The sequence below is a fragment of the Canis lupus genome, chromosome 25, assembly GCF_048164855.1.
Source record: "Canis lupus baileyi chromosome 25, mCanLup2.hap1, whole genome shotgun sequence".
NCBI classification, from domain to species: domain Eukaryota; kingdom Metazoa; phylum Chordata; class Mammalia; order Carnivora; family Canidae; genus Canis; species Canis lupus.
In genome coordinates, this window is record NC_132862.1 from 13,685,686 (window position 1) to 13,713,237 (window position 27,552).

General features: G+C 36.7%; 1 long non-coding RNA gene and 1 pseudogene across 1 annotated transcript in view; one reads left to right on the forward strand and one right to left on the reverse strand.

The window, feature by feature from the left end:
- Window positions 1-27,149, forward strand: part of LOC140616824 (uncharacterized) — an 82,059-nt gene extending 54,910 nt beyond the window's left edge. Inside the window, exons 2-5 of the long non-coding RNA XR_012017158.1 lie at window positions 524-660; window positions 9,524-9,711; window positions 25,719-25,847; window positions 26,820-27,149. This is a non-coding gene — a long non-coding RNA (uncharacterized lncRNA). The remainder of the gene's footprint in view (window positions 1-523; window positions 661-9,523; window positions 9,712-25,718; window positions 25,848-26,819) is intronic.
- On the reverse strand, window positions 952-2,275 carry LOC140616823 (elongation factor 1-gamma-like; annotated as a pseudogene).
- Window positions 27,150-27,552: the final 403 nt, after the last annotated feature.

A 27,552-nucleotide genomic window follows, 5' to 3' on the forward strand; every position in this document is an offset into this window, starting at 1 on the left:
TACTTTAAGTAGTTTTTTGATGATGAAATGATTGTTGTTGTTTTTTTAACCTAGAGAATTTCATCAGTCTCATTTGGTGGCCAAGGAACATGTTAAATAAGTTTCTCAAAGTCATTGAAAGAATGAGTGGGAAAGCAAGATTAAAATTCTGATGTACTGATTTCCTACACTAATCTTAGCTGATTGCCAATGCTACTACTCTAAAAATGTATATTCTTAAGTAGAGGCAATTTTTTAGTTGAGACTTTCAGGAAAATTTATGATTTTTTTAGGGTAAAATAACTTACAGGATTTGATCAAAAAATATTTTGTAAACATAGGTTCCTAACCACAAATATCTTAAATTGAAAAAGACAGTAGAATGATTAATTGCACCTACTGGCAGCTTTCATTTGACCTTGTAAAGGTTAAAGTTCTCCAGAAATCGCATTAGAAACACTGTTTCACCTGACCTTGTAAAGGTTAGAGTTTTCCAGGAATCTCATTAGAAATAATTTCTACACTTGGGCTTCTGTTTCCTTAGGATCTAGAACCTCAACCAGTCTTATATTACTGAAATGACTGTAAATAGCTCAACCAATGTGTAATTATCCATCCTGAGACGATTTGGAGACCGTGTGTTGTTAAGTTCACGAAGTCATTATAATATCTTTTTAACAGGTTAGTATCATTTTCAATTGTAACTATGTGGGGATTTTTAAAAACATCTTATTTCGCAATAATTTTAGATTTACAGAAAATTCCAAGGATACTATAGAGTCTTCATATACCTTTCACCCAGTTTCCCCTATGTTACCATCTTACCTACCATGATGCATATGTCAATATTTAGAAACTAACATTAGTACATCACTATTAGCTAAACTCCAATTTTTTTAAGGGTTCAATGTTCAGTTTCCTTTAATGACCCCCATCTCCCTGAAGGGCAGGTACAGGCAGCTAGGTGATGACAAGAGATGTTTACTTGAAGATCCTGCCCCGATTGAAGGTTTTGCCCACATGCTGGAAGGCCCCCTCCCAGGAAAAGTCCTCTCGAACCAGCGTCTGGGTCTCCTGCTGCCAGGATCCAGTTTCCACCACGTATAGGACTCATAGTCCACCTGCCAATCTGGACTCAGCAGAAAGGCAAGCTCCTGGCCTCAGAAGACCCAGACTCCAGAAATGGAGCTGCTGTTGTTGGTTCCAAAGAGGATGACACTGCAAAGGCATTCTTCCTCAGCTTGTCCAACCGTTGGAACATTCCAGTGATGAGGTTACAACTCATAAAGGTCTGAGTGAGCTCCTCAGGGAAGCGGTACTCAACGTACCACAGGGACCAGCCATCCTTATCGAAGTGCTCCCAGGAATACGGCGGTGCCACAGTGAGAGTGTCCTCATTGGAGTACTTGCGCTTAAATTCGTCCAACACAAAGGTACTCTTGGGCAGGTGAGCAAAGGGGTCTTTGGCCTTTGGCTCAGCAGCCAGTGCCTGCTCACATTCATCCATTTCCTCCTCAGGAGCAGGGCAGCAGCCTTCTCCTCTTTCCCCTCAGCCCGGGGCTTCTGCTTCTCTTCCCAAGAACCCTTCTCTTTCTGTGAGGTGTCTTTTTTAGGTTGGCTCTCTGCAAACTTTTTAGCATCAAACTGGGCCATCTTCTCACAGTCTCACCTCCCCCAAGACAGCCCGGAACTGGGGCTGGTTAATGCAGGTAAGGAACCAGCGGTTGGTATTGGGGAAGGCCTGGCAGAAAGAAGGCTCCAGAAGGACCTGTTTATAGAGCCACAACAGGGTGCAGACAACTGTGATGTCAGCCAGTGTCACATGTTCGCCCACCAGAAAAGTCCTCGTCTTCAAATGAGTATCCAGGAGCCCCAGAATTCCCCTCACTTCCTCCTTTGCATTCTCTGTGGCCTGCTTGTTGTGGTGCATGATGCCCAAGGTAGGAAACACCCAGGTACTGGCTGGGGGCACTATGTCGCTATCAGCAAAGCTCACCCACTGCACCACCACCTGGGCTGCTGCCTCTGGAGTACTTCCCCGCAGCTCCTCATTGCTCACATAGTAGGCAATGGCATTGCTCTCAAACACACAGAATCCATCGTCACCCTCAAATGCTGGAAACTTGCCGGCAGGAAATTTATGGAGAAATTCAGGGGTGCCTTTGGTTTGGCCAAAGTGGAAGTGGGGTGGTGCGGAGAGCACGCGGACCTTAGCCCCGTTGTACTGAGCAGCAATGAGAGCCTTGAAGGCCCTCCAGTTTTCAGGATATGTGTACAGGGTCCCGGCCACCATGGTGATTCCTAAACTCCAAAATTGATTCCATATTCCTACTAATGTTTTCCTCTGTCCCAGATTCCCATCCAGGAAATAACATTGCATTCAGTTGTCATGTCTCTTTATAGTCTCCTCTGATCTGTGACCGTTTCCCAGACTTTCCCTGTGTCTCATGACCTTGACAGTGTTAAGGAATATGAATTTTTTAAATTGTCCCCAAATTTGGTTTTGTCTGATATTTTTCTTATGACTAGACTGAAAGTTTTGTGTAGAATACGAAAAAGATGACAGTATCTTTCTCATCACATCGTATCAGAGGTGCACGATACCACTGTTAACATGACCCCATTCACTAGGTTAAAATACTGCTTGTCAAGTTTTCCACTGTGAAGTTGCTGTTCTTTCCATTTTTTCTTTTCACTATTCTTTGGAAGGAGATCACTATGTCTAGCCCATACTGAAGGTCGAGGAAGATTGGATAATTATGCTCCACCTTCTGGAAAGGGGAGTATCTTCATATGTTTCTTGAAATTTACATATGAGCATGAGCAGCAGGAGGGGCAAAGGAAGAGGGAGAAGCAGACTTCCCGATGAGCAGGGAACCCAAAGATGTAGGGCTCGATCCCAAAATCCTGAGATGGTGACCTGAGCCAAAGGTAGATGCTTAACCGACTAGCCACCCAGTACCCTGTTATATCATATTTACACATTGAAATGTATATTCCAATTTCCAGGGTAACTATACAAAGAGTTTAATGCCATTCTCATTATCAGCTCAGGGTCAGCAAATTACAAGATTAAACAAAACTTCATCTCTACATACCATGTAAAGGAATGATTTTTAGAAAAACAATTTTCAGATCATCATATCATAAAAGATTGATCTTTCAGGATGTGATTTAATATATTAAAGATGTAGCCCAGGGGATCCCTGGGTGGCGCAGCGGTTTAGCGCCTGCCTTTGGCCCAGGGCGTGATCCTGGAGACCCGGGATCGAATCCCACATCGGGCTCCCGGCGCATGGAGCCTGCTTCTCCCTCTGCCTGTGTCTCTGCCTCTCTCTCTCTCTCTCTGTGTGACTATCATAAATAAATAAAAAAATAAAATAAAATAAAATAAATAAAAAAATAAAAATGTAGCCCAAAGATTTTTGGGATGGGAGGATGACATACAGAGTAAAGATCGGAAGAATTTGATGAGTATCAAATGGGAAAATATGCAGTTTGAAAAAAATCATATTAGGAATTATAATGACTTTTGATTAATATATTCAATTTTCTTTGAAAGTTAATAATGATGAGGATAATAATAGATGTGTTCCATGTTCCAGGTAAAATGCTAATCACTGTAAAAGTATTATAACATTTATTTTCCACAATAATACTATGCAGTAGCTACTCTTAGTCTCTGCATTTTAAAAATGAGGAAACTCAAATATGGAAATACAAGCTCACAAATCTTAGTGCTTGGTATTCAAGACCAAGTGTGTCTTATTCCAGGCTTTATATTCCTACCCACCTCACTGAACTCTTTCCTTACTAAATAACATTAAAGGAAATTATAGGTCCCCTAACATATCAAATAGCACTTTACAAAAGGTGTTTTTTTTTTAAGTTAAGTAATATTGTATACTCTTAGTAAAAAATGGAAAGATGTTTTCCTACCTACTGATAGGAATTAACCATATAGCTAAATCACGTAAATTCTTAAATGAATAGAACAATTTAAAATGGTATTTGATTTGCATGAGTCTATAACCTTAGGTCATTGCACTAAGAAATCTTTTTTCAATCAAAACATTAAAAATGAGGTATATTTGTTTCACATAAATTATTTGCCGGAAGAATATGTGTAGCCCTATTGCATTGCTCATAATTCACTTCTATATGAGCTATTTTGAATCATGCTAAAAATGACAAGCAGCATCAACTGTCACTTTGATTTAGGAACTATCAGGTATCTGTGAGCTTCACTGACATGCATGAAGTATGACTTATTAAAGGTTTCAGAAATATTTTTGTCATTTTTCTATATATATTAAATGTACATAATTGTGTTCTTGAAAATGATTGCTCATTTAATAAATTAGGAAGTAGAAATAACTACTAGAACAAGAAGAAATAAGTTCCAACTTTTACAGTATATCTTCTTAGTAGACATAATGCTTTTTTCTCCTATTTAAAATAGTACACTACCTATAAAAAATTAGCATGGATACCACCAACTACTGCCTTATGAAAATAAAGATTTTTATGAATAGCTTATGACATCCCTAATACAGCTGCGTAGAACTATATTTTCTCAAGTGGCAGTTCCCAGGTATTGACAGTCATAGTAACAAAACCTCATATATAGAAGGAGCATCTATAATAATTCAACTCTAACATCAATATATAGTCTCATAAATCCTTACTGATTAAAGTAACAAATGCATCCTTTTTTTCCAAAAAAAAAATACTTCTGCATTTGTTTGTTTCTAGAGACATCTAAAAATTAGTATCATTACAGTAGTAGCCTCTGATGAGGAACACTACTTGACAAAATATGTGTTTTTACATGTAGCCCGGATGACATGTGGGATCTCCAGTCCCCCTAATGCCTGAATCAAATTTCCTCCATCATCTCATTTCATCCCTTTGTCGGTATAAGACTTTTCTTCAGTTTTCTGGAAATTGCATAGGTCCAACATTTTCTTGGTCCTTCTGTTTGCTAACTTTTTGCCCTTTGAATTAGCTTAACTATGGATAACCTTTGCACCTAATAGTATCACTTCTATTACAGGTCATGTTAACCCAGCTTTGAAACTCAGTCATTTACTATAGTGCCACAAAATAAGAAAATTAATAAAAACATATGTGTATGATATTATTTACTAAATTTGGGGGGATGAGAGGGGTAGAAGAGACTTTACATTGAAGAAAGATCATCATGTTACATTTTTTTAAGATTTTATTTATTTATTCGTGAGAGACACACACAGAGAGAGACAGACACAGAGACAGAGACATAGGTAGAGGGAGAAGCAGGCTCCATGCAGGGAGCCTGACACAGGGCTCGATCCTGGGTCTCCAGGATCAGGCCCTGGGCTGAAGGCAACGCTAAACTGCTGAGCCACCTGGGCTGCCCATGTTGCATCTAATAATAGACATCCTAGTTATTAAAAAGCTGTCAGAAAAAAAGAAAAAAGAAAGCTGTCAGGCATCCTATCCACTGCTGAGGATTTTTCACTGCTACCTCACTGCAAATAAAACCCAGCTTCATACTATCCATTTGGTTCCTTTCTCATCTTCTCATTTCTGTTTCATCTGTTCCCTATCCTCCCCTTCCTGGATTGCTGCTAAGACTTCCAAATTCAGCAAAAAAATTTTCTTCCCATGAGTACCCTATAAAATCAGAGTATGAATAAAGCTTCTGTGGTGTTTTATTAAGAAGTCAAATTCCAGGGAAGCAAGAAAGAGGTAAAAAAGAAAATAAAGCAGAGAGGGAAGAAAGGAAAATATGAAGGGATGCATTACTGACCTGGCTGTAGTCTTACAAGGAAACACTACTGAAGTGTCAGAGGACAGTAGACTGTTTGCATCTCCAAACAGCCAGGGCATAGGAGGGGCAAAACATATCTGCAAGATCCTTTCCATGGCCTATCTCTCATTGATCAGTTTCCTTCTGATGGGGCATTAAGTTTTGGGCACTTGTGATGTTAAATCTCAATATTCCTCATCAGATGCATGTGTAACAATATTACTTGATGCCTGGATACACTTAAGTGATAAACTCTGCTTCAGAAATTTACTGAATGTTCAAACTCACTGGCATCCATCCTCCATCATTTCCAACAACCACTTACCAGTGTCCTCAATTCTTCTGCTCTGTTATTTCTTTGTCCCAACCTGCTGGGAAAAAAAATCCTAGAACAGTACACTTGCTCTGAGCATCGTTATAGAAAATTGAAGAACTAGAAATTCTGGTTATAAATTTCAACAACCTTACCTGGACTTTCAACACTGCCTAACCTGACTGCTTAGCTTCCTGCATTAGCTTACTCTCCTGTCTTCCACACAGTTTGAACTCTTCCTTCTCCTTCAATCTCAAGCCCCAAGCTTTTCCCTGACTCTCATGAGATGACTTTGCCATCTATCTCAGAAGGAAATGGAAGGCTTTACCCAGATATTCTATCAAATTCCTATCACCCAATTTTCAAATCTACCTGCATCCTTTTATCAACAGCAGGGTCTCGCAGAGAGTAGATACACAACAACTATTTTTTAAATAAATACACACCCACTTTTACCTCCCCATCATGTGTAATGAAGAAATGGAAGGGTTGATCTGTCTACATCAACTTTCCCCTAACTGATGGGCATTTAAATATGATATAGTGCCTCTCTGTTTTGATTTATTTTTTCAAAACTCCCTTCAGCTTTACACCCAACCTCCCACAGCTGTATAGTAGTATAAATATCCTATAATTTCTTTAACCATTCTATTGTTGGCCATTTGAATTGTTTCCAGTTCTTTGCTATTAGTGATTCTACAAAGATACTTGTACATTTTTTAAAAGATTTTTTATTTATTTATTCGTGAGAGACACGGGGGGCGGGGGAGACACAGGCAGAGGGAGAAGCAGGCTCCATGCAGGGAGCCTGACGTGGGACTTCATCCCAGGACTCCAGGATCACGCCCCGGGCGGAAGGCAGGCGCTAAGCCGCTGAGCCACCCAGGGATCCCCTTGTCCATGTCTTTTAATGTGTGTGTGTGTGTGTGTGTGTGTGTGTATATATACACACACACACACATATATACACATATATAAATCATATATAATCATATATATACACATATATAAATCATATACATATGATTTTCTTCAGAAGAGGAATTACTGGGTTATTGGGTATTCACATCCTCAACTATACTACATAACGACAAATTGTGATCCAAAAATGGTTCAACCCATTACACGTCTGCCAGCCATGTGTAAGGGTTTCTGTAGCTTCACATCATCATGAGTTGATTTTCTCAGATTTTTTTGTCTTTGCAAATCAAATGGATGTGCAATCAAGTGAATTGTATCACACTTTGGATATAAATTGCATTATTTTGATTACTAATGAAGTTAGTGTTTATAGGGCATTCTTTAGTGAGGAGCTTGCTTAAATATTTTGTTCATTTTTCTCTTGAGTTCTTTATCTTTTTATTATTAGTTTACAGTTCTTTATATATTCTATATATTAATGTATTTTAATTAAATTTGCTGCAATATCTTCTATTTGTGGTTGCTTTTCACTTCTTTATGTTCTCATTTGATAAATGGAAGTCTTATTTTTAATGTAATTGGATTAATCAATCTTGTCCTCTATAATCTGAGCATTTTGCTTCTTGTTTGAGAAAGCTTTGCTTTGAGATAAAAGTATTATAGAATTCTCCCATCCACCTATAATTTTTTTGTGTGTATGTGGTAGGCAATTTCCAGGATGATCTCCAAAAATCCCTTCCTCTTATTCTTACCCTTGTGTGTTATCACCCCATGTTGAATAAGCTAACCTGGATAATAAATAGGACCAGAAATGATGGTATTTGGGAACAACTAGGTGGCTCAGGTCATGATCCTGGGGTCCTGGGATCGATCAGCGGGGAGTCTGCTTCTCCCTCTGCACCCCCACTCTCTCTTTCTCAAATGAATATAAAATCTTCAAAAAAAATAAATTATGGAATTTGACTTCTGCACCTAGATAATAAAAGGGATTGTAGTTTCCATTTTGCTCTCTCTTGTATCACCAACTAGGGAGAAGCCAGCTGTGACAATGCTCAAACAGACATATAACGTAGTCCATGTAGTTAAAAACTGAACCCCCCCTCCCCCAGCCAAGAGCCAGTGAGGAACTGGTTGACAACAGCCATATGGATAATCTGTCCTAGAAGTGGATATGCCTGTCCCAGTCATGCTTTCAGAAAACTATAGCACTTGGTTAACATTTTAACTGCAACCTCTTGAGAGACTCTGAGGCAGAATCATCAAATAAGCTGCTCCTGAATTTCTGCCCTATATAAACTGTGTGAAATCAATATTTATTATTGCTTGGAGCCCTACATTTGGGGCCGCATTTTGTTGCACAGTAACAGACAAATAATGCATTATTTATGTAAGGTAGCACTTCATTTTCAATATTTTTCATTTCCATAATCAGTTACTCCAACATAATCTTTTTTATTTTATCTTTTTATAATTTATTTTAAAAGCCCTTTCAATCCATAGTTATCTGCAAGAGTAACTCTGTCATAGTTTCCAATTATACCTAGATCTGATTCTTGACTCCTTATTCTATTTCATTAGTCAACCTGTTTATCCTTGAGTTAATTCTTCATTAATTACTATAAATAAGTGGATGAACATCTACCATTTACTTTTGAAGTGACAAGTATGCCCACTTATATATTTCAGATACCATTCTACTTAGGTGTTCAATGTTCTCAAAGAGAAATTTTCCCCTCTCAATAAGAAACACTGATGTTTCTGATCTGATTCTGAGTGACCTCAGTAGGCCACTGATAGAAGAATATAGGATCTAAAGGAACAAGGGGTGATGGAAAGGGAGGTAGGCGGGGGGGTGGTGACAGGGTGACGGGCACTAAGGGGGGCACTTGATGGAATGAGCACTGGGTGTTATGCTATATGTTGGCAAATTGAACTCCAATAAAATAAAATTAAATTTAAAAAATAAATAAAAAACAATGACCAATTAAAATAAAATAAAATAAATAAAATAAAATAAATAGAATAAAATAAAATAAAATAAATAGAATAAAATAAAATAAAGGAAAAGCTTCAAAGTGGTGGAACATGGCATCTTATATCAGCTTGTCTTTTCCTTTTCTTCTTTAGAACTTTTGCATGGGTAATTGAGCTTTCTTGCTAAGTATATTCAGCTCAACGTACTCTATTTCACTGAGGCCTTCAATAACCTTTTCATGTGTAAGGATCATACAGTTATATCTTTCTAAAGTTTATTTTATTGATGTTTTTGTTCTTGTTTTCTCTTGTTTGCAATAAAGATTAGTCTCTTGTCTAATGGAAAATATGACCAAGAAAAGTTTTCAGAAATTATGTTAAGGCCCCGTCATCACTACTATTATCATTATTCCTACTGTGCATGGAATTTAAAATATTTCCAAATGCTCGACTCTACACATCTCCTTTCATTGATATTTTTAAGTTTCTTAAGTACCGCATCAATTTAATAACTTCTTTTTGTTCTTTTTCCAAAATCTTAGGAAGAAACTATATATTGGAGCTGAACCAACATGTGTTTCTCTCTGCGGATAAGCAAAATTTCATAAGAACTAAAATGATTCAAGCAGATGTTCATCGTGGAACTGCCGGCAAAAGCACCGAGAGTCACAAAGATAAATTCCAATCCAGTGTTTGGAAATCTCCTCACCATACTCACGCATGTTTTGAAGTAGGTATCAGATTGTTTTTAAGTACTGTTAGAGAGCTTTTAAATTTTCATTTAAAAGACACTTTTGAAATCTGGAGTACTTTTTTTTTAAGATTTTTTAAAATTAATTTATTCATGAGAGACACAGAGAAAGAGAGAGAGGGACAGAGACACAGGCAGAGGGAGAAGCAGGCTCCATCCATGCAGGGAGCCCAACACGGGACTCGATCCCAAGTCTCCAGGACCACGCCCCGGGGCCAAAGGCCGTGCCAGACCACTGAGCCACCCGGGCTGCCCCTGGAGTACTTTTCTTGGAAATATATCTTAAATGGATTTGGATGGAATGAGAGAGTAGATATGGATCTTTATTTTGTCTTTTAGTGGTTCACTTATATGGAAACATGAGGCCCTCCCTGTTCTAGCCACAGATTATATCTTACCACCCATCTTCAAATCCTCTTCTAATCACATGCGACTTAACAGCATCTCCTAAACTATGTCATGCTATTTCACACCTTTGTGACTTTGCTTACATTGTCCTCTTTCCCTAGAATCCTCTCCTCAATCCCCACTGCCAAGATCCACCAGGCAAATACATATATGTTTTCAGATTTATCCCACCACCTCCTAGAAAATTTCCTCTGACTACCATTCAGCTCCCACAGGCTTAACTTACTATCCTTGGAACTCCCTTTCAACTCTGGACTTTTCTACATGGTTTCTGTAACACTCCACTGGCTTATTTGAATTTGTGTTGCTCACTCAGCAACCATAAATTATTTGGAGGCAGATTGCCCACCTTTGGGTTACCAGTACCTAGGAGTGCCTGACTCAAAGTATGACCTCAGTGAATTTGTCACAAAGAAATGAATGAATGAATGAATGAATGAATGAGTGCCTGTATCTGCACCAGTGATTTAATACTTGATGAGTAAAGGTTTTAAATTTTATTCTCCTATATTTTGAGATTTAGACTGTGTTAAATGAATTCAGTTGCACACATTAGACATTACTTAGTCTTTTTCATTTGTCCAGGGCACATACCGGGAACTAATCTCTATAAGGTTCAAGGAAGCATATTGTAATATATTGTAGCATAGAAAAGACATATCTAAAATATTATAGTACAAACATTTTGTTTCCGATGTTTGATATAATGCTGGAGCAAAACTTAAAGAATCTTGAAAAGAAGGGATACTTAAATGACAACTACTATAACGTACTATTTTTATGCTTGTAACTATACTGTGTTCTTTAAATATTTTACCTTGTTTTATTTAATATTCACAACAAGCCAATAAGATTTGTTGATATTTTCCTCATGTGCAGATAAGGCAATTGAGTCTCAGAGAGATTAATTTCCCAAAGTCGCAACAAGTGACTTTGACTCTTGACTCTTTTTGTTTTTTTCCCTTTCCTTTTTCTTTTTCTTTTTTTTTCTTTTTTTTTTTTTTTTTACTATGGTGAATACACTTAACATGAGATCTACCCTTTTAACAAATTTTTAAGTTTACACTACAGTGTGGTTAATTATAGGTACAAAATTATAGAGTAGATCTCTAGAACTTAGTCATCTTTCATACATGGAACTTTATAGCAGTTGAATAGCAACTCCCCATTTCCGCCTGCTCCTAGGCTCCAGAAATACCTTCAATTCTTCACTTTGACTATTTTATATACTTTATATAAGTGAAATCATGCAGTATTTGTTCTATGAAAGCTTCTGCTTTAATTTTCTAACTCTTTGAAAATAGCAATAATAAACTATGGCACTTGAGTGTAAATAATGTACTTATGAACAGTAACTATATTTTAAAAAAATTAGTTAAAAAGACTGGCATAGTTTTACTTATTCCCACAATTTCAATAAAATGTTTGAAAAATTTGGAAGCATCAAGTTCATGCTGATAGGCACCCATTTTCCAAAACTTAATGCTTCCTTTAAAATCAAAGTTAATCATTGCCAGCAAGAATTTCAATTGTTTTCCCTGAATTAGCAAACTCACTTTGTTCATTCGCAAGAAAATATTTGCCAAGTCTGAATAGTTATCATTTGTCTATCAGTTTCTCTTAATGATGCTCTGTTCAGTGTAAAAAAAAAAAAGGTGGCAAGTTTAACTTGCAACTTGCACAAATGCTTTTCTTCAAGACAACCATCATACTTTCATAAACAGCAAAAGAACTTTATGTGTACTTCCCATTTCATAATACAGAATTATTAACAAGAATGTTCTGTAGAGTTGAGATTTAATAACAATAATGTCTACTACTTCATCAAGGATATACTTAAGCAAAGCAGACTATTTATTTATTTAATTATTTAATTTTGATGTAAGTTTATGGTTGTGGAGTATACAGTGGCTACTCATAGAGTCTGGTGCCACTGTCTTGACCCATGCTAAGGTGCCAGCATGTTCCTTATTATTATTTTTGTACCATAAGTGTGTAAATCAACACAGTGAAAAAGACAACATCTTACTTACCATGAAGATAGTTTTGACTTCATGGACCCCTGGAAGGTTCTTGATATTCCCCTGGGGTTCCTTAGACCACACATTGAGAACTACACATCAAGACTATTGCCAGTCTTCTGCCCACCCTTCTATCAGTTCTCCCCATAACACTCTAAATCAGATCGTGTGACCCTTCTGTACACAACCTTGCATGGACTCTCCTGCAGTGAATGTGGAATGTCCTCATCTTTCTATCTCATTTCCTATCACTTTCTCAGTTGCTCACCTTCTCAAGTCTACTGGCCTTGGTCTTGAAAGCATTAAGTATGCTCCTCCTCAGTAGGTCTTTACACTCTCTATTCTTTCTGCACAGGACATTTCTTTTTCTTAGGCATATTCATGACTCAGTTTCTCTCCTCATTTAGGTTTCTGCTTAAATATCATTTTACAGAAAGGCCTCCCCTGATCACAATCTATAACTGCAACTCTGTCATCTTTAAACCCTTCACCTGCTTTACTAAAATTCCTTTTTGCCGCCTATATGTTAATTATATGACTTCCCGCCCACACACTAGAGTATCAGTCACATGAAACCAGTGTTTTAATTCTGCTCAGTTTTTTTTTTTCATTGCAAACAATGAAAAATGTTTGGATGAATCAAAAAACTGCATTTTGACAGGTCCACCAAAGGTAAGTTCTTAAGGCAAGAATATATTTGCCTCACAGATTCAAAACGTAGTGTTTCCTAAATAAAAGCTCACAGATAGGGGATCCCTGGGTGGCTCAGCGGTTCAGCGCCTGCCTTTGGCCCAGGGCGTGACCCTGGAGTCCCGGGATCGAGTCCTGCATCGGGCTCCAGGCATGGAGCCTGTTTCTCCCTCTGCCTGTGTCTCTGCCTCTCTCTCTCTCTATCATGAATGAATGAATGAATGAATGAATAAATAAATAAATAAATAGTCTAAAAAAAAAAGCTCACAGATAGACTGCATCAAACTAACAGTATATTTGTTAAAACACAGAATCCAGCCTCCACCCCCAAAGATTCTGATCCAGCCCATATAAGATGAAAAGGCAGAATATATATATATTTTTTTAATTCCCCAGGTATTTCTGAAGAACTGTCAGTTTGGGGAACCCGTTTCCTAAACCAACATGTTACTGTCTGATATAAAGCATTAGTAGGTGCAGGATTTATATGAAAGGCAGCGAGGCCACCTGTTAACACATCATTCAGATCATTCAAATTTCTAAGGATCATGATTATGAAGATAGTTCTAAAAACATATAACTGTACAAAAATCCACATAAAATAGAATGAAATGAAATAAATTTTCTATATTTACTTAAGTAAAATATCAATATACAAAAATTAATTGTATTTCTATGCATTAGCAATGTTTTATCTGAAAATGAAATTAAGAAGGCAATTCTATTTACCATAGCATCAAAAAGAATAGAATCCTTACGAACAAATTTAATGAAAGGAACAAAAGACTTGTATATATAGAAAACTACAAAATATAAATAAATGGGGATCCCTGGGTGGCGCAGCGGTTTAGCGCCTGTCTTTGGCCCAGGGCGTGATCCTGGAGACCCGGGATCGAATCCCACGTCGGGCTCCCGGTGCATGGAGCCTGCTTCTCCCTCTGCCTGTGTCTCTGCCTCCCTCCCTCTCTCTCTCTCTCTCTCTCTCTCTCTCTGTGACTATCATAAATAAATAAAAAATTAAAAAAAAAAGACAAAATATAAATAAATGGAAGGACATCTCCGAACGCTTGGGTGGCTCAGTGGTTGAGCGTCTGCCTTTGGCTCAAGACATGATGATCCCGGGATCCGGGATTGAATCCCTCATGGGGCTGGCTCCCTGTGAGGAGCCTGCTTCTCCCTCTGCTTGTGTCTCTGCCTCTCTCTCTCTGTGTGTGTCTCTCATGAATAAATCAATCTTTAAAAATAAATAAATGAATGAAAGGACATCTCATGCTCGTAGTTGGGAAAGACTTAATATTGTTAAGATTATAGGGTCCTCAAGCTGATCTACAAGTTCAATGCAATTCTTCTTGAAAACCCTATCTGGAAAAAAAAAAAAAAGAAAAAAACCCTATCTGGGTTTTCTTCAGAAATTGACAGTCTAATTCTAAAATTCATATCAAAATTTAAGAGACTCAGAAGAGCCAAAATAATTTTGAAAAAGAAGAACTATGTTTTGGAAGAATAGCCTTTTCCACTAATGATTCTGGGACAGCTGGATATCTATCCACAAAAGAATAAAATTGGATGTCTTCCTCACAATATACACACAAAACAATTCAAAATGTATTATAGCCTACATTTATGAGCTCAAACTATAAAACTCTTAGAAGAAAATATAGGAGTAAATCTTCACGGCCTTGGGTTAGTCAATGTCTTCTTAGATATGACACCACAGTACAAATGACAAAAGAAAAAAAATGAAACATCAAATTGGAATTCATCAAAATTAAACGTTTTTTGCTTTAAAGAATACCATCAAAAAAGTGAAAAAACAACCCACAGAATGAGGGGAAATATTTGCAAATCATGCACTGATAAGGAGCTAGTCTTTCTATATATAAGCAACTATTACAACTCAATAACGTACAACCCAATTTAAAACTTTAACAAGTGATATAGACATTTTTACTAAGAAAATAGGCAAATGGCCAGTAAACATGGCAAAAGATGTTCAAATTCATTAGCCATCAAAGATATGCAAATCAAACTTATACTGAAATCTCACCTCCAACTGACTGGGATGGCTAAAATAAAGACACAATAATGAGTGTCAGCAAAATTCAGAGGAATTAGAACACTCTCACATTGCTGGTAGAAATGTAAAATGGTGTAGCCACTTTGGAAAACAATCTGGCAATTCTACAAAGGGTTAAACATAAAACTATCAGGAGTTCCACTTCTAGGAAAATGTCCCCCCAAAATGAAAACATATGTCCATGCAAAAAAACATGTATATTAATATTCACAGCAGCATTATTCATAATAGTCAAAGAGTAGAAACAACCCAAATGCCCATCAGCAGATTAACAGATAAATAAAATGTAGTATATCCATAAATGGGTTATTATTTGGCAATAAAAAGGAACAATGTAGATGAACATTGAAAACATTATGCTAAGCAAAATAAGCCAGTCAGACCACATATTATATGATTTTATTTCTATGAAATATCTGGAATAGATCTATAAAAAGTGAAAGTAAATCAATGGTTGGCTATGATAAGTGGGGACTCAGGGGAAATGGAGAGTAACTGCTAATGAGTCTGTAGCTCCAAAATTTGTTTGGGACTGTTATAAAAACCCAAATGGGCTAAGACAAACCCCATAGCTCAAATATTTGGTTTTTAAATCCTAAGCATATCAAATGTATATTCTTGCCAACCATGTTACCTTCCAAGATAACAAGGAGAGGAAGCTTCTGAGAAAAGGGATCAGCTTTTTGGGGAATGCCTGTGTTTCTTTCATATTTTCCTTTATTACTTTATGAAAAATTGCATTCTTTTTAAGCTATTGTCCTCATTAGCTATGGGGCTTGGAGGGGGGCATAATTTTACAAATATATTTTCTTAAAGTACACCAACAGAGGGTAATAGAGGTGGGTAGAGATATTCATTCTTTTCTGACCTTTGTCTGATGTACTCACATACTATTTAACACTCAATTGCCCTTTCATTGCAACATCAAAGTTTCTAATTCACTATTCATATTTTATTTTCACAATAAAGAAATTGTCCAACCTAAATAATATTAAATTACATAGCAAGTGACTTTTTTTGTTGTGGTAAAATGTACATAACATAAATTTACCATTTTAACCATTTTTAAATGTAAAGTTCAATGCCATTAAGGGCATTCACATCATTGTGCAACCATCACAGCAAATGACTTTTATATAAATAATTCAATGGAAAATTCAAACATATAATTGAATCTACAAAGTACCTTTCATTATTAAAGTAAAATCATACTTACAAAAGACACTAACACAAGGCTTCAGATGTAACCCTATTAATAAATTCATAACATTGTTATTTATGGAACCATATTTAAAATATGTTTATACTTGTAATTTCCTTTTACAACCCAAAGATTTTCATCCAGATTTCATATTGAAAATAAATTCATTGATGCATCATGAGACAGACTGCATATTAAGTATATTAAATGTCAGGCTTGTTATTCTAGTTTCATTTGGAAAACAAACTTTTCCAGAAGGCATGGACAGATGTTGATAAGATATTAGCAGCTGTGGCAGAGAATACATTTTCATTAAGTAAGAATGACAGTGTTTTTTTTTAATGGGTAAGATTATTAATAGCTCTTTGCGAGTATTAGACAAAAGTTGTTACAAGATATTTTAAGATAATCAATAACCCATCCACTATGTTTCTTACTGTGGTGCCAGCTGCTGCTGTTTCTTCTCTCTTGACAAGACATCAAACTCCAACACCATATCTACCTGACCATATCAGACAGGTCAAACATAGCCATTCGCTTGACTAAGAGAATTATCTAATTAAGCCCGATGTCTTCAGTTTGTCCTCTCTTTTCATGTCCTTCCTTCTACAAACGTGGGTCTTTTGTCCATGGCCTCTTGATCCTTAGGGACTTGCTATCAATCATTTTCTCTTCAGTGCCATTATCTTCAAATTTTGTAGGTTCTTTCCCCTCAGCATTTTCACACTTTGAAAATAAAAAAATCAAAAATCAAAATCCCTTTTCTTACCTCTCCTATGTCCCACCCTGCTAATATTTAAGATCTCTACTGTACTTCATAGCCCAACTTCTTTAAAGAGGACTGACATCCCATCTTCACTTTCTCACCATGATTCCCTCTCTCATCTACTAGAATGTGGCTTCTACTGAAATTACTCATGCTGAGGCAATGAAGGCCAACAGATATGTCTTGTTTTCTCACTTGACCTCTCTCTGCTTGTGATGATTTTATGGAATCTTACTCTTGAAACTTTCCTACAGTGGTCTGTGTGACACTATGGTCTCTCAGTTCTCTACATTTCTCACTTCTTTGCACTTTCTCTCATGTACTTTTCTTTCTGTTTTCATCTCAAGTGTTGATGTTTCCCATGTATCCAACTCCTTACTAAACATCTATAATTGGACAGCACATCTCAAACTCAATTACGAAATTCAATTCTGCATTTTCTCCCCCATCTTCCACTCCTTAGATGTTTCCTATCTCAGTGAAAGGTACCACCATTCACCCAGCTTTTCAAGTCTGAGCACCACCCTTGACTTCTTTTCCTTCCTCTCCTACATGATATCAGCTACTGGTCCTGTCAAGTTCTCCCCCTACCACACTTATGACTAGTCTCCCTCATCATGCTGTGTTTCATGTTCAAAACTGGTTTACTGCATTAATTTCCAACCAGTTGCCCTGTCACTCAGGGGCAGGGCATGATGAATCTCCACAATTTAATCTCCATACTGCTCCAGAGTCATCTTTCTAGTTTTAAAACCTCATCATGTCACACCTTTACCTAAAATCCATCAATGCCTCTCAAAATAGAGTTTATACTTGTCTCAAGATTCTCATACTACCCCTTCCCACTTTCCACTATATTCTCCACTCCCATCATTCCCAATAATCACTCCAGTCCAATGGAATTTATTAGATTTCCTCCAACGTAAAATGCAGTTTTCCTTTTCTTAGAATACTCTCTTATTACTTTTCTCTTACCCATTAAAATAAGCAAGAGTACCACTACCCCCATGAAGGGTTCTTTGTTCTTACCCCTCCCCCAATTCTCTCAAGGCATAGGCTCAGGCCAACTTTGATCCACCTTATTTGTTCACCTAAAGCTGTGTCTACATACCTCTTCCTAACTCAGCTTATATCAGAGTATATTGTAATCCTAGATTTGCTTTTATTTCCTCTACTAAATTGTCAACTCTTGAGGGAAAGAAATTTGCTTCACCTTCCTCTGCGGTCCTAGAACTAAGTGTAGCATTTGGGTATAGTAGTGAGCAAGACAAATTTGTTGAATTAATGAATATAGAAATGAACTGAATTAACTAAACTTGTTTTGCTTTGAATATACAGCCAACAATATTGTAACATTAACCCAGAATTATTGTCCTGCTACTTGAAATGCTCTTTCATAAATTGAACCTACTAATGCTTGGGTTTGAATCTGGTTAATTTTTAGACAAGAAGGCTTCATGTACTACAGAAGTCATTTCATTACATTTTAGATAATTTCACTTTCCTCATTTTTGCAATCTGTCATATAAGTATGCTCCGATGGAAAAAATATTTGAGCTTGAGTTGATATTCATTTGGTAAATATTTGTATGGGCATGGGCATAAAAATCTCTGGCCACCAGAATATCCTGATCCAAATAATGAGGCAAAGGGACAAGAGACTCTCAGAAAAGTTGATTACCCTGTTATAATGACAGGTGCCTCCTGTCAGCAGCTCTCAGACCAGAATCAAATGCTGTTGTTGGTTTATTCATTTGTTTATTTTTTCCTTGCCTCCAGTGCCTGACAATGCCAAGTACAGAATAAGAATTGATCATTTCATGTTATATTAACATAGCAATTTACATTTTAAAGGACTCTTGTTAATAGGTCAATTTTATTTAATCCTACTGAAAACGTCAATGATCCTAATAAGAAACGAAAGTGTGGATTCATTTTATTACATCTAAAAATTAAAATCCTATTTTGTCCGAATTTTTTGTCTGAATATATTTTTGTAATACTTTCATTGTGTTTCAGTTTTCTTTAATTTTAAAAAATGATCTATTTTTTGTTTTATAATGTTTTTATATTAGCTTTAAATTATTTGTTTCCTATGTTAAGATCTAGGCATCATTTAGAGAAATATATAGTTCCAATCTTAAATATTTCAGTGTCTTCTATGTATGATCTTCAGCTCCAAATTACTTCTATGAATATAATCTGAAGACCGCTGTTCTTTATCACAGGATGTGTTTTTCCCAGTGACTAAGGTAAAATGTCAAGTCACCACTTCATCTTGGAGTTGCTCCTTATTCTTACAATGCTATTATAAATGCAATGTATAAAAATACATGTATATAAATATGATTTTTTCTTTAATGGAAGGAATATAGTTAATCGTTACTTCCAGACTTTAGAAATAATTTTCTCTCCTGTCTTACCCTCAAACCTAAACCTTTGAAACCTATTGAACTTCTTCTTACATGCTATCTACTCTCAATGTCTTCATATTCCCAGAAAGACTGAACCAAGATGCATACATAATAGAAGTTATGTCCATATTATCTGTATGGCTCATGTAGCTTCAATCACATATAAAGACTGTGTGATTGGGCATAATTAGTTAAGTAGCCAGTCAATGACTAGTTTTTTACTTCTTCTTGGACCAGGCATGGTTACAAGCCCTGGTGTACAGTAGTGTAAAAACAGTACTACCATTGATATGTTACAATCATAGAGAATGACCAGTAGTGTTTTACATGAAGTATCTTGGCATCCATCATTCTATTCAGAGTGACACCTGAAGTTTTATACCTATTTTCTCCTATCTTAGTGTTCCTTTTCCCCTTAATTATTTACACATTGTTTTAAAATTGATTTATATGTACATTTGTATGATACCTCAAATCATTATGGAATGAGGTATGATATAAATAACCAAATACAACTCAATGCAGAAATACATTTTCAGCACAAATACAAGAAGCACTTTTTCCTCCAAGTGAACAGGAAATGAGCTTTCCCTTGCCTCAGTTCATTAGAGAATGCAAAGCACTCAAGTTGGAAATCAGAAATTCAGCACCAAGGACACAGAGATAGAAACCATTCCCAGAGTAATCAGTAATAAATTTTGCAGAACAAACTTTTTAGGGACGATGCTTACATATTTTATAAAGGGTTGGTGTTTAAAGTGAACTTTGAAGAAACAATCATCCAAACCCAGAATGTGGAAAATTCTATAGGACAAATGATCCAATTTCTTCAATAAACAAGTGGAAAGAAAGAAAAAGAAAGAGAAGGAAGGAAACAAGGAAGGAAAGAAAGACTTGCTACAGATTAAGAGAATCACAAGATATATATTGATGAAATAAAATGGGATCCCTGGGTGGCGCAGCGGTTTGGCGCCTGCCTTTGGCCCAGGGCGCGATCCTGGAGACCCGGGATCGAATCCCACGTCGGGCTCCCGGTGCATGGAGCCTGCTTCTGTCTCTGCCTCTCTCTCTCTCTCTCTCTCTCTCTCTCTGTGACTATCATAAATAAATAAAAAAAAATTAAAAAAATAAAAATAAAATGTGCAACATTATTACATCCTGACTCTAATAAACTAACTATAAAAAGACACTTATGAGATACCTAGGGAAACCTAAATGTATATTAGGCATTAGATAATATTAAAATATTAGTTTTAGAAATATGGTAATGAGATTATTATATTTTTCAAAGGCCTTATATATTAGAGATACAAATTAATATGTTTATAGGTGAAATACATATCTACTTTAAAATCATCTAGATATATTTAATATTTGTAAAGTAAATGTTTTGTTTCATTTTTGTCTTTATTGACTTTAATAAGTTTATCTGTTTAAAAGTGAGAAAAATAAATATCTTGTGTTACAGTATCACAGTTTCTTTTTTTTATAAATTTATTTTTTATTGGTGTTCAATTTGCCAACATATAGAATAACACCCAGTGCTCATCCCATCAAGTGTCCCCCTCAGTGCCCGTCACCCAGTCACCCCCACCCCCCGCCCACCTCCCCTTCCACCACCCCTAGTTCGTTTCCCAGAGTTAGGAGTCTCTCATGTTCTGTCTCCCTTTCTGATATTTCCCACTCATTTCTTCTCCTTTCCCCTTTATTCCCTTTCACTATTTTTTATATTCCCCAAATGAATGAGACCATATAATGTTTGTCCTTCTCCAATTGACTTATTTCACTCAGCATAATACCCTCCAGTTCCATCCGCATCGAAGCAAATGGTGGGTATTTGTCATTTCTAATGGCTGAGTAATATTCCATTGCATACATAAACCATATCTTCTTTATCCATTCATCTTTCGATGGACACCGAGGCTCCTTCCACAGTTTGGCTATTGTGGACATTGCTGCTAGAAACATCGGGGTGCAGGTGTCCCAGCATTTCATTGCATCTGTATCTTTGGGGTAAATCCCCAGCAGTGCAATTGCTGAGTCGTAGGGCAGATCTATTTTTAACTCTTTGAGGAACCTCCACACAGTTTTCCAGAGTGGCTGCACCAGTTCACATCCCCACCAACAGTGCAGGAGGGTTCCCCTTTCTCCACATCCTCTCCAACATTTGTGGTTTCCTGCCTTGTTAAATTTCCCCATTCTCACTGGTGTGAGGTGGTATCTCATTGTAGTTTTGATTTGTATTTCCCTGATGCGGAGCACTTTCTCATGTGCTTCTGACCATGTCTATGTCTTCCTCTGTGAGATTTCTCACAATAAGTTTCTAATAAGGTTTCAATGAATACAAATTTTATTCTTTTTTTTCACAAATTATATTCTTATCTCAATCCAGTTTCTTCCAAAAGTAGCATCTGAGTGAAAAGCACACTTGAGAGTAATTTATTTGGGAATGTGATCCCAGGGAACAGCAATTGAGAGTCAGAGTAAAAATGGGGAAGAAGAGAAAGCCAGTGGAGGAATCCACATTGATTTGGCCACCACTTTTGGATGACAGGGAACTCAGTCCTGCAAACATCTGAAGGCCTAATGAAATGCATTGCATCTCAGAACCATCCACTAGGGGAAAAAGAAGAAAGCATTTATCAATTATCTCTCATCTCCATTGCTCAAGGGCTAGGCCACAGGGCATTAACACCTCTGATCTTCTTAGTTACAGGAGCATGAATGCTAAGAGAGTTCTGCAATATCTAATGAGTAGGCCTAATAGAAGCCCTCTAGCAGGAAGAAAGAGGTGCCTAGTGTTGGCCTGAGGCAATGTACCTACAGATTGTACCTAAATGCATCTGCTTGAGGACTTCACGGTAACTAGTCTCCACAGCTAAAATCAAAATAAGAGGATTAGAAGAGGCACACAAGAGTTGTTCCAATGCAGTCCATTCTGTCTGCCTACCACTCATATCTCCTTTTCCCTTCCATTAAATCTAGTCAGTTACAGAATCCTCTTTAATATGGTGGTGAGCTGGAATCTGAAAAGATAAAATGTAAGAAATTTAGTGAAATGAGCTGAGGTCCCCCAGTGCTGCATCTGATTTCCTTGTGCTCGTCAGGCTGTGGTCATTGCAATTTTCCATCCACAATTTTCACCAGGCAATGTCCCTGACACCTAGTGAACATCTCTAGACACTCTATAGGCCCCACATATATCTCCCTGCCTTCGTTTTGTAGCAGGAAACCTAGTTCCTCATGGTAAAAATCAGTAGTAATTATCACCTCCAGTACAAAGTGACTTTCTTTGCCTATTGTTAGATTTCAGGACTCTAACTGCTCAAACAACATACAGATTACCAATAAGATACTTAGAATATGACATTAAATATGGTAACAGAGCGCTGATCAAAGTCACAGATAGTCTAATTACCATTAGCAGGTGATATGTTATCCTTTTGTAAACTTGACCCCAAATCATCAACTACCTTAAAACACACACACACACAAAAACCAAGAAACAAATGGGTGAACATGTCTCAAAATACAAGACTAGGTTATATGAAATTTTCTTCCCATGAACCATTTCAGGAAAATTCCTGTCTTTGTTTTCTTTCTATTTAAAATAGTTAATGCTTTTTCTCATTCAATAAGAATCTGAAAGGGATGCATTGAATTAATAATTTTTAGCAGGTGTAAAATAGGAGATTTTATTTAACAGAAAAGTAACTTTATCTACTTCATTGGTTATGCTTATTCTAGATGCATTTGCTCATTCAATAATAATACAATTCCTTCATTTATCTTGGGCATCTGTTGTGGTAGGTTCTTAGGTGAATTGGCCCCAATCCCCATAAAAACACTGCAAAATTGGAAACTGAAGGGTTATAGGAAGTAATTTATCCAAAATCAAACAACCTAAGCCAGAATTCCAATTCAAATCCTGTTGCTTTAGGTTGTTTACCAGTTTGGAACAGGAAATTGAATCATTCAATTTACACTAGTAAATATTGTGAGAAAATTGTTTAGATTTGTAGTCTTTGGGTTGTCGTTTTGTGATTCCAAATTAAGAACGGAGGTGTACCGAGGAACAGAGAGCTAATTCACAGCCTGTTGCTTTCAAACAACTGACTGTTGTATTATTCCATCATAGGCAAAAGCAGCAGTCCGCATAGAGTTGTTGTGGATTGTAAATCAAGGTGTCCCTGTCTACCACTGCCAAGGAGTTGTTATTTAACTTAAATCCAAACAGTCACATTGTAGCTCCTGTGATTTTCATATGTGAGTGAAGTAGGACGACACAGAAAAACAGATGGAATATACTTATTCCTGGGACAACATTCTTACAGTATAATCAAGAAGTTCAGGTAGCTCAGCTTTTGGATTATGTCATTTCTGTGGGTAGCATCCTAGTCTTCCTCTAGATTTTATAAGGATATCATGATCTCCCTCCAATAAACTTTTCTTCTTCCATTATAGAATCAGTTCCCGTTCACTAGCAATCAAAGAACCCTAAATTATATACAATTACAACCAAGAGTGATCATTGCTTTCTCCAAATACCTGTTGTATTGCCAGTCCACACCACACAATTCAGCATCAGTGTTCTCTAATTCCACAGGAACATTGCTTCCACTTGAGTATAAACTACTTGGGCACTTCTATTATTGTTCTTTGGGGTTCCTTCATATGACATAGCACAGGGCTATGTACTAAATTGATGGATAGATTCAAAACACAATAATAATGGATACAATGGTAAAGGGTGAGGTGTTGGGAAAGTCAGGGATGGGAAATGAACATAAAGCTCAGCTAGTGCCAAAGCAGTTCTTAAATCCTGCTTCAGCCTACTCATGACTATTGCAAAAGCACAGTTCTCCACTGGACAGCAATTTAGACTAACAATAAGCACATAAAAAACAATCATCTTGGCCAGGTCAGCTTGTATTTACTCAAATCTACTCACTCCTATGAGGGAGAGATTTGGAATCATTGGGTACCCATGGAATAATGAGTCATGAACACATTTTTTTTGCACACACATCTAAAAAGTTACATAGAATGGTATTCTCATCTTTCACCAGCAGTAATGATTGTTGAAAATATTAAGGAAATTACCAGGATGAACATAGAGCCTCTTTTAGATACTGTAAAGGTAGCATTTCCAAGAGTATTAAAAATGTAGTAGAATGGCTTATTTTCCTCAACTTGCAGAGTATAAACAATTTATTTCACAAAAAGCCTCAATAGAAAAGGGTTATTACTTTTAGTATATTGAATTGTTGAAGGAGTATTTATTCTACTGCTGAAGTCATTCTGCGATATGAATTCTGAGCATTTGTTGATTGTTCACAAGGCAGGGCTGTTCTTAACCTGAATACTGAGAAAACAAAAAGGAAGAAGAACCCTTTAGGAAAAATGTTTCGATTTTTAGAAAATTGTAACTCTTTTGGTGAGTTGTGTAACATCTACTTTTTCCTCTTTGCTTTTGTCCATATAAATGCATGCCTTTTAGCAATTACAAAGGGTGTCTCCATTTCAGAATGGTATTTATTTTAAGATGGATTAAACATTACCTCATTATGCATACATAGCACACTTTCCTTCATTCCCATAATTTTCTTTGAAACTTATCTTAAAGACCTGTTATTATGATAAAGTCCAGAAGGGATAACTAAATGAAAATTGTCTTTGAAATTTTTGCATAAAGAACACTTTCTGAAACTAGCAATTGTCTGTGAAGTCATTCAATTTTGAAGGGCATTGGTGAACTCTACCTCCTACAAAACTGTATCGAAAAATTACTTGAAGGGTTAATCCAGGGAGGTGTAAAGAAATACAGCAAGTGAAAGCAAACATTCAAAAAAAGGGGCCAGCAAAGTCTTACCCAGAAAAAGTTTTGCTAAAAAAAAAAAATCTAGAGAGAAATTAAGAATATCATACATATAAGGTGCTTGGAAGATTCCCTTTAAAGTAGGAAAATCTAATGATACAAGATTACATATACTTCTTTAGGCCTTCAACCACATTGTTTGATTCAATAGAAAATATAATTTATGTAGTAATATTGTATTTGCTGTTTGTTGGCTTTTGAAAATAACCCACAAAGAGTAGGACACATAATTTTAGTGACTGTCATAAACCTTGGTTATCGATATAATAACACAATAGCACAACTAAAACCAGAAGGTAAATGGGGAAAGAGAAATTTATAGGTAGGGTAGGCATGCTTCTGAGTAGGCTATCAACAGATCTTGTCTAATGTTGTCGATAAATCTAAAAATGACAACCCAGAGTGAATTGACCCTAAAACAAATAAAGCTTAAGCTTTGGGAATCTTTACTTGCAAGGACTAGTTCCAAGGCACCTGGAAGAGCAGTAACCGTTTTGTAACTGTGTGTTTCTTTTTTTTTTTTTTTTTAAGGTGTATCTTCCCTAACATATAAATTTTAGGCTCTGCATAACCTGGATCCACTCCAAAGCCACTCCTAGGGCTTCGGCAGAGAACTTTGCACATGGAAGACCCTGTAACTAAAGTTCCTTTAGCTAAAAGGTAAAAACAAGCTTGATGATAACCATCCAAACAACTAAAAGCAGAAATCATTGACCCTCTTTGCTTCTTTTCTTTTTTTAAAAAAATATTTTATTTATTTATTCATGAGAGATAGAGAGACAGAGAGAGAGCGGCAGAGACACAGGCAGAGAGAGAAGCAGGCTCCATGCAGGGAGCCTGATCTGGGACTCGATCCTGGCTCTCCAGGATCACACACTGGCCTGAAAGCAGCGCTAAACTGCTGAGCCACCCAGGCTGCCCCCCTCTTTGCTTCTTGGGGATGGTCCTGGTAGAAGTAGGAGGGGTGTGGAGAAGGGTAGAGGGCCATTTGTACTTTTCATTTTGTAGCCACTAGTGTGGTTTTATTTATCTATTAACTTATAGGTGTATTGTTTTTAAATAGCAACAATTAATTTACAGTTTATTCATCAACACACACTTTCCTCAATCTGTACTAAAGCTATAGATTGAAAATAAAAGATAGGGCTACAATGCATAGATGTGTGTTTAATACATTTTTTCCACATCTGTGGTGACTATCCTTATTTTCTCCTTACACACATATTTATTCTGGGTTCAGTGCCACCTTTCAAGTTAATAGAAATTTGACATGTGAAAGCAGCAGTGTATGAGATAACAGGAAATAAAAACATCTGGCATTATATTCTTGTCCTTAGGAAGAGCAGCCACAAAGAGCATCAGTGATGATCTTTTCTTATCAAAGAGATAGTATTACCTATAGAATACTTAAAAATATCAGAATATTTTCTTATTAAATATTATTAAATGTTATTTCTTATTATAATATTTCTTATAAAGAGTTTTCTCATCTGAGTGTAACCAGATGGGCAGCGCCTGCTTCTGAGCCTCATGAGAGACCTGGGTCTGAGTCTCCTATGGAACCAACCACCCTGCACGTCACCCACCTTGCCTCCTCTCACAAGTGGCTGTCTGTTGATTTTGATTTTCCAGATTCTTGGATCAGAAACAAAATGAAGATTTTCCTAAATTATTAGCAAATGAAGTAATTTCCAACAAAACTGCTTTTGAGACATTGCCTCAGAACACAAGCTGTGGTTAGCCCTGCCCTCACCCAGGGCTTACGTTCCTGCTTCCATTGACTGGTCTCCGTCCTGAAGCCGTCCACGTCCTGCATGTCCAGGACAGTCCTTCCAGGAGACAAAACCCATGGCCTGTCTTGGCCATTTGTTGAATGAATGTACAGACATGATATGTTTTTTATTAACTCTGTGTAGTAGTATTTATAGTATGTTCTTATTGAACCACTGAAAACATGCTTGTATCAACAAAAAATAAGTAAAAATAAAGAGTTTTCTCATGAATGGAATCTTATTCTTTCCCAAGATACTTTAAAAAAAAAAAGAAATATATGATTTGCATCACAAAATCTCTGCAGCTTTATAATAACAGGATCCTGCTCTTGTAAATAGTAATATTGTTTAAGGCAGATATATTGCGAGCTTGCAGTAGAGTAAGAAAACAACTGATTTACGGAGATATTTCAAAGTCTAATGAACTACCTTGCCAACATGAAGTGTTGCTTTTTGCACATAATTAGACTGTTCTTTACCTGCCATCGAAGGAATGCAACTGTAAGCAGACACAAAAACTCCATGGTAACATGCACATCAACATTTTCCTTGTCAATACCTGGGAAACGTCATTTCTCTGAAATTCTGCTGAG